At 52.9% G+C, this 7,117-nt stretch overlaps 1 protein-coding gene across 5 annotated transcripts in view; it reads left to right on the top strand.

Moving 5' to 3' along the window:
* The window catches only part of LOC142245479 (dynein axonemal assembly factor 8-like), a 145,957-nt gene that overhangs the window by 41,577 nt on the left and 97,263 nt on the right, over nucleotides 1-7,117 (top strand). The window lies entirely within an intron of this gene.

Here is a 7,117-nt window from a genome sequence, read left to right as displayed (position 1 = left end):
TGTAATAGGGTTATCAAACATGGTGGAAAGTGAAACTGACTCAGCTGCCCTTAGCAACCAATCAAATTCCACCTTTCACTCTTCCCAGACTAATATATATATATATATATATATATATATATATATATATATATATATATATATATATATATATATATATATATATATATATATAAAATATTATACTAGCTGTACTACCCGGCTTCGCCCGGGTTAATAACTGCTGTTAACAAAATAGAATGTATTAACAAAAATGTTTCTTTATCGTTCCTATGGGAGACCCAGACATGGGGTGTATAGCTTCTGCCTCCGGAGGACACACAAAGTACTACACTAAAAAGTGTAGCTCCTCCCTCTGAGCTTATACACCCCCTGGATAACAAGATCTAGCCAGTTCATTGCGTTGTGTTCAGAAGGCATACATCCACACATGCATTCTCATCTGATTTTTCATTTTTGAAAAGTTTTTGAAGAAAAGCGGGTCCAAGTCTGGACCCCTGGCATGTCCCTTCTCACCCCACTGTGTCGGCGGTGCTGTTAAGGTTGATTTACAAGGCTGGAGCCTTACATGCCGCGCTTCTTCACCAGCCCTCGGGCTCTGGCTTGAAGTGGGAGCCAGCACGGTTCTCCTTGCTTTGCAGGAGACCGGTCTCCATCCGCAGCCCTTCAGGATCCTGCCGGACGGAGCACTCATCCCCAGGGACTTGGAACTCTGCGTCTCAGCAAGCTAAGTACGTGAGACGTTTATATTCAGGGGGTCCCGGTACTTTATTATGGTGGGAGAGTGTGCTCTGTAACTTTTGTGACATTTCCGGCCGGTTCTCTGGCTGTCGCCTGAGAACCGCGCCGATGGTGCCTGCGCGCCGGCCGCATCACTTAAATTTAGGCCCCGGCTTCGCCGGACGCCTACTTTCGATTTCACTGCCCTCGCATGTCAATCATGCAGAGGGACAGTGTGGCTCCGCCCAGCGGCCGTTCGATACAGGGGAGGGACACTCCTCTCTGAGTAAATGTCCCCTCCCCTGTAAATCTCCTTGGCCCTCCAGATCCCGCTCTCAGAGCAGACCCCGCCCCCTCTCCTCGCTCCGGCGCCATTTTCTCAGCGTTTTTTCTCTGGATCAGCGCTGGCTGCAGCATCCCTGCTAAGCTGCTTGGGGGTCCGGGCTGTTGGATCTGGAGGGCACACAAACGGTCTGGTAAGCCACAACCTCCGGTTGTGGACCTTATTATATACTCTCTGGGGGTCATTCTGGCTCAGAGCCCCCACTTCAGCAGCATGTCTCACACGAGGAGCATGGCTGCAAGGCTGTACTCAATATGCACTTCATGTAAGCTCATACTGCCTGAACCGAGCACATATCCACAATGTGATGCCTGCTCTAACCTGACAATGCCTCAGCCTGGAATCGCACTCACAGTGGTCCCTCCAGCTGCTCCGGCTCCGGTGGCTGAACCCCCGGCTTGGGTAAAATCCTTCTCTAGGTCAATCTCCCAGTCTTTTGCCGACTCCATGGGACAGCTGTCCCGGACTTTGCTGAACATGCATCAGCCCCCTTCTCAGGGCGCCTCTGCTGCTAGGGCTCTCTCAGCAGAGCTCACAGAGGATTCTTCATCTCGTCCCAGACCCCGTCCTCCTAAAAGGAGACGCAGGGTTCCCTCTCCTGCCTCGTCCCGCGGCTCTGATTCACGAGCTGACTCGCAGAACGAGGAGGATGCATTTACTGGGGGCTCGGACGCTACCATTGATCTGTCCGAAAGTGACGCAGATGTTAGTGATTTGATTGCGTCCATTAATACTGTACTGGACCTCAATCCGCCAGTATCAGAGGAACAACCCTCTCTGGCAGAAAAGCACCAGTTTACCTTGCATAAGAGGACAAGGAGTGTGTTCTTAAACCACTCCAGTTTTCAGGCCGCTGTGACCAAGCCTAGGGCCTGTCCTGACAAACGCTTCCCAAAGCGTGGTTCTGATGACCGTTTTCCCTTTCCACCTGAGGTGGTCAAGGAGTGGGCTCATTCACCAAGGGTAGACCCCCCGGTGTCTAGACTCTCAGCCCGGACCGTTGTATCAGTGGCTGATGGCACCTCTCTTAAGGATTCCACTGACCGCCAGGTTGACCTTCTGGCCAAATCTGTATATGAGGCGGCAGGGGCCTCGTTCTCCCCATCTTTTGCAGCAGTGTGGGCTCTCAAGGCCATCTCTGTTTCTCTGGAGGAGATGCATTCCCTCACCAGGGAATCTATGCCCGAAATGGTTGCCTTAACTTCCCAGGCTTCAGCTTCTTCATCCTATGCCATGTCTGCCATTCTGGAGGCTCCGCACTGCGGTGGCTTCAGCTAATTCCCTCGATATCCGCAGAATCTTGTGGCTTCGAGAGTGGAAGGCAGATGCTTCTTCAAAGAAGTACCTTGCTGGGCTCCCTTTTGCTGGATCCAGGCTATTCGGTGAACAACTGGATGAAATTATTAAGGAAGCTACTGGCGGGAAGAGTACTTCCATGCCACAAACTAAAACCAGGAAACCTGCCCAGGGTAGGAACCAGTCGAGGTTTCGTTCCTTTCGTTCCTCCAACTGGTCATCCTCTAAGCCCTCGGCCTCGTCTGGCGCACAAGGGCGCGTCCACAGAGGACCGCAGGAGCTGCTGCCACTAAGGCAGCCTCCTCTTGACTATCTGGCCGCGCCAGCAACGTCCTTGGTCGGTGGCAGGCTCTCCCACCTTGGCGACGTGTGGTTTCAACACGTCTCCGATCAGTGGGTGCGGGATATCATCTCCCACGGCTACAGGATAGAATTCTCTTCCAGCCCGCCAAAGAGATTTTTTCTGTCAACTCCCCCCTGCTCCAAGGCCGCCGCCTTCTCTCAGGCCGTGGCATCCTTGCAGGCCAACGGAGTAATTGTTCCGGTTCCCGTCCGGGAACGGTTCAGAGGTTTCTACTCAAATCTCTTCCTAGTCCCCAAAAAGGACGGTTCCTTCCGGCCCATCCTGGATCTCAAACTTCTCAACAAGTATGTTCAGGTGTGGCATTTTTCGCATGGAGTCTCTGCGATCAGTCATTGCCTCAATGACCCAAGGAGATTTCCTGGCATCCATCGACATCAGAGATGCCTATCTGCATGTGCCAATTGCAGTTTCACACCAGCGTTGGCTACGTTTTGCAATCTGAGAGGAACATTTCCAATTCGTGGCTCTTCCCTTCCGGTTAGCCTCGGCACCTCGAGTATTCACCAAGGTCATGGCAGCAGTGGTTGCGGTTCTGCACCTCCAGGGGTTGGCAGTGATTCCTTACCTGGACGACCTTCTAGTCAAGGCTTCATCCAGCGCAGTCTGTCAGCGGAGTGTCTCGCTCACTCTCGCCACTCTAACCCAATTCGGTTGGCTTGTCAATCTGCCCAAATCCACTCTGACTCCGACCCAGAGGCTCACGTACCTAGGGATGCAGTTCGAGACTCTGCCGGCACTTGTGAAGCTGCCCTTAATCAAACAGCAGTCCCTCCATCTGGCGGTGCGCTCTCTGCCGAGGCCCCGCCGTCATTCCATCAGGCACCTGATGCAGGTGCTGGGTCAGATGGTGGCGTCAATGGAGGCTGTTCCTTTTGCCCAGTTCCATCTGCGTCCTCTGCAGCTGGACATTCTCCGCTGTTGGGACAAGCGGACTTCCTCCTTGCACAGGCTAGTGGCTCTGTCGCCACAGACCAGGGGCTCCCTTCAGTGGTGGCTTCGGCACCTCTCTCTGTCTCAGGGACGCTCCTTCCTGGCCCCGCCCTGGGTGATCCTCACCACGGATGCCAGTCTATCCGGCTGGGGAGCGGTATGTCTCCACCACCGAGCACAGGGCACTTGGACTCCGTCCGAGTCAGCCCTCTCGATCAATGTGCTGGAAACCAGAGCTGTGCTTCTGGCTCTCCTAGCCTTTCACCACTTTTTGGCGGGCAAGCACATCCGAGTCCAGTTAGACAACGCGACAGCGGTTGCCTACATCAATCACCAAGGCGGGACACGCAGCCGCCTGGCAATGTTGGAGGTTCAACGCATCCTTCAATGGACGGAGGACTCCAAGTCCACCATATCCGCAGTCCACATCCCAGGCGTGGAAAACTGGGAAGCAGATTATCTCAGCCGTCAAACCGTGGACAGCGGCGAGTGGGCCCTGCATCGGCAGTGTTTCAGTCAATCTGCCGCAAGTGGGGCACTCCGGAAGTGGATCTAATGGCATCCCGGCACACCAACAAGGTTCCGGTTTACGTGGCTCGCTCCCACGATCCTCAGGCCCTTGCAGCGGACGCTCTGTTTCAAGATTGGTCCCAGTTTCGTCTGTCCTACGTGTTTCCCCCTCTAGCTCTCTTGCCCAGAGATCTGCGCAAGATCAGAATGGAGGGCCGTCGGGTCATCCTCATTGCACCGGACTGGCCCAGGCGAGCTTGGTACCCAGACCTGCTCCATCTGTCCGTAGAGGGGCCGTGGCATCTTCCGGACCGTCCAGACCTTCTCTCACAAGGTCCGTTTTTCCGCCAGAATTCTGCGGCTCTCAGATTGACGGCGTGGCTCTTGAGTCCTGGATCTTGACGGTCTCTGGTATTCCTCCTGAGGTCATCTCCACTATGACTCGGGCTCGGAAGTCTTCCTCGGCCAAAATCTATCACAGGACCTGGAGAATTTTCCTGTCCTGGTGTCGCTCTTCCGACCATGCTCCTTGGATTTTTTCCTTGCCGACCCTTCTGTCCTTTCTACAGTCCGGTCTGCAGCTGGGACTGTCCTTCAACTCTCTCAAGGGACAAGTCTCGGCTCTGTCAGTGCTGTACCAGCGGCGTATCGCCCGGCTGGCTCAGGTGCGCACCTTCATGCAGGGCGCGTCTCACATCATTCCGCCTTACCGGCGGCCCTTGGATCCCTGGGACCTCAATCTGGTCCTCACGGCCTTGTAGAAACCCCCCTTTGAGCCTCTTAGGGAGGTTTCTTTGTCTCGTCTTTCACAGAAAGTGGTCTTTCTAGTGGCCATAACTTCCATCAGGAGAGTCTCTGATTTGGCTGCGCTCTCTTCGGAGTCACCTTTTTTGGTTTTTCATCAAGACAAGGTGGTTCTCCGTCCGACTCCGGATTTTCTCCCTAAGGTGGTTTCTCCTTTCCACCTTAACCAGGTCATTTCCCTGCCTTCTTTTTGTCCAGCACCTGTTCATCGCTTTGAAAAAGCGTTGCATACTCTGGATCTAGTGCGGGCGCTCCGGATCTATGTGTAGGTCGGCCATATCCGATGCCTACCAGTGTACTCAGGTGCCTCCCCCGCCGGGGATCAAGGCACACTCGACCAGAGCTGTCGGTGCCTCTTGGACTTTCAGGCACCAGGCTACGGCTCAGCAGGTCTGTCAGGCTGCCACTTGGCTAGCCTGCATACTTTTTTCAAGGCACTACCAAGTGCATGCTCATGCTTCGGCAGATGCAAGCTTGGGCAGACGCATCCTTCAGGCGGCTGTCGCCCATTTGTGAAGTTAGGCTCCGCCTACTTCTCAGTTTTCTGTTTATTCCCACCCATGGACTGCTTTGAGACGTCCCAATGTCTGGGTCTCCCAAAGGAACGATAAAGAAAAAGAGAATTTTGTTTACTTACCGTAAAGTCTTTTTCTTATAGTTCCGTATTGGGAGACCCAGCTCCCTCCCTGTTGCCTGTTGGCAGTTTCTTGTTCCGCGTGTTATCACCGGCTGTTGTTGTAGACAGAGGCTCCGGTTGTTCCGGTTCTTGCTCTGTCTTTACCTGTGGGTGGCTATTCTCCTTCAGCTTTTGCACTAAACTGGCTAGATCTCGTTATCCAGGGGGTGTATATGCTCAGAGGGAGGAGCTACACTTTTTAGTGTAGTACTTTGTGTGTCCTCCGGAGGCAGAAGCTATACACCCAATGTCTGGGTCTCCCAATACGGAACTATAAGAAAAAGAATTTACGGTAAGTAACAAAATTCGCTTTATTCTGCCCACAAAAACCACAAAACAAATAGATAGAAATGTAATTATTAAATTGTTGCCTATATTAACCAATCAGAGCTCAGATTAATTAACTGTAGCAAAAAAGAAGTTGAGCTGTGATTGGTTGCTATTGGCAGCCTGATAAATCTCCAGGCAACAGAAAGCCCTCCCCCTGACAGTATATATGAGCTCACACATACACATATAGACAGGTCATGTGACTGACAGCTGCGTATTTCCTATGTGGTACATTTGTTGTTTTTGTAGTTTGGCTGCTTATTAATCAGATTTTTATTTGTGAAGGATAATCCCAGACTTGTGTGTGTTTAGGGCGATTATGTGGTGAGGTTGGTGTATGTGTGGTGAGATGTGTGCTGAGGGTGGTATATGTGTTCAAGCACGTGGTAGTGTGTGGCGCATTTTGTGTGTGTGTTCATATCCCCGAGTGTGGTGAGTATCCCTTGTCGGGGCCCCACCTTAGTAACTGTACGGTATATACTCTTTGGCGCCATCGCTCTCATTCTTTAAGTCCCCCTTGTTCACATCTGGCAGCTGTCAATTTGCCCCCAACACTTTTAGTTTCACTTTTTCCCCCTTATGTAGATAGGGGCAAATTTGATTGGTAAATTGGAACGCGCGGGGTTAAAATTTCGCCTCACAACATAGCACCCAGCGCTGCCCGGGATAGTAACTGTCTCTCTGTTTCTCTCCCATTCTCTGTCTGTCTCCCCCTCTGTATATATCTCTCTGTCTCTCTCTCTATGGCGGGCTTTGCACATTGCAACATCGCAAGCCGATGCTGCGATGTCGCACGCAATAGTCCCCGCCCCCGTCGCAGGTACGATATCTTGTGATAGCTGGCGTAGCGAAAATTATCGCTACGCCAGCTTCACATGCACTCCCCTGCCCTGCGACCGTCGCTCTGGCCGGCTACCCGCCTCCTTCCTAAAGGGGCGGGTCGTGCGGCGTCATAGCGACATCACACGTCAGGCGGCCAATAGCGGCTGAGGGGCGGAGATGAGCAGGATGTAAACATCCCGCCCACCTCCTTCCTTCCGCATAGCCGCCGGCGGCAGGTAAGGAGATGTTCCTCGCTCCTGCGGCGTTATACACAGCGATGTGTGCAGCCACAGGAGCAAGGAACTACATCGTACCTGTCGCT

The sequence above is a fragment of the Anomaloglossus baeobatrachus genome, chromosome 7 (genome assembly GCF_048569485.1).
Source record: "Anomaloglossus baeobatrachus isolate aAnoBae1 chromosome 7, aAnoBae1.hap1, whole genome shotgun sequence".
Taxonomy (NCBI): domain Eukaryota; kingdom Metazoa; phylum Chordata; class Amphibia; order Anura; family Aromobatidae; genus Anomaloglossus; species Anomaloglossus baeobatrachus.
The sequence above is the reverse complement of the archived record's forward strand: the minus strand, read 5'-3'. Positions and strand labels throughout refer to the sequence as shown.